The 1,000-nt window shown below is 43.1% G+C and overlaps 1 pseudogene; it reads left to right on the forward strand.

The window, feature by feature from the left end:
• The first annotated feature begins 201 nt into the window (after nucleotides 1-201).
• Nucleotides 202-416, forward strand: LOC110575386 (annotated as a pseudogene).
• Nucleotides 417-1,000: the final 584 nt, after the last annotated feature.

Genomic DNA, 1,000 nt, shown 5'->3' on the forward strand with positions numbered 1-1,000 from the left:
GTGCATTGTGCAAGAATATACAAATAAAAAGATATACATTACACACATATATACATACATAAGAGGCATCTTATATGGATGTGTGCTGTGATGATGATGGTGTGCTGTGAACTGAGAAGTCTGATTTACTATTAGACTTTATATAACCTTTCTGTAGTCATTAAAAAACTATCAATACAAGCCAAGCTGAGAACCGGGGAGATGGCCGAGACTGACCCCAAGACCGTGCAGGATCTCGCCTCGGTGGTGCAGACACTCCAACAGATGCAAGAAAAATTTCGGACCATGTCCGACCGGATCATTGGAAGAATTGATGACATGAGCAGTCGCATTGACGACCTGGAGAAAAACATTGCCGACCTCATGACACAGAGCTGGAGGGTGAAAACAAGATCCCTGCCACACCAAAGGGTTGAAGCAGGCGGCTAATGCCCCCTGAAGTCCAGAACACCATTTTTACAAGCTGAGAGAAGACCGAATGGCTTTCTGAAACAACTGCTGTGTGTAGACGGGTTTTCTACCCTAAAGTGTGTGTTCTTCTCACCACGTACTATACAGTTAGTCTGTAGAGTAATTCTCCCCACCAGTTTCTTGAACATGGTAACTCCACATCTTGGACCTTGGTCAGTCGTGCTGTTAAATATTAAACACTAAAACTTTGGCAATTCCTGCATAAAACTGTCACATTTAAAAAAAAAAAAAAAACAACTATCGGTATCTCATTCTCTTTCCTCCCCTGATTCTACATTAAGTTTAGTTTATTTTTTTTTAAGATTATTTATTTATTTATTTGACAGAGACAAAGCAAGAGAAGGAACACAAGCAGGGGGAGTGGGAGAGGGAGAAGCAGGCTTCCCAGTGAGCAGGGAGCCTGATGCGGGGCTCGATCCCAGGACCCTGGGACCATGACCTAAGCCGAAGGCAGACGCTTAACCATCTGAGCCACCCCAGGAGCCCTTAAGTTTAGTTTAAAATTGCGTGTTATTTCTCTCTCTTATTG

Source organism: Neomonachus schauinslandi, chromosome 4 (genome assembly GCF_002201575.2).
Source record: "Neomonachus schauinslandi chromosome 4, ASM220157v2, whole genome shotgun sequence".
NCBI classification, from domain to species: Eukaryota; Metazoa; Chordata; class Mammalia; order Carnivora; family Phocidae; genus Neomonachus; species Neomonachus schauinslandi.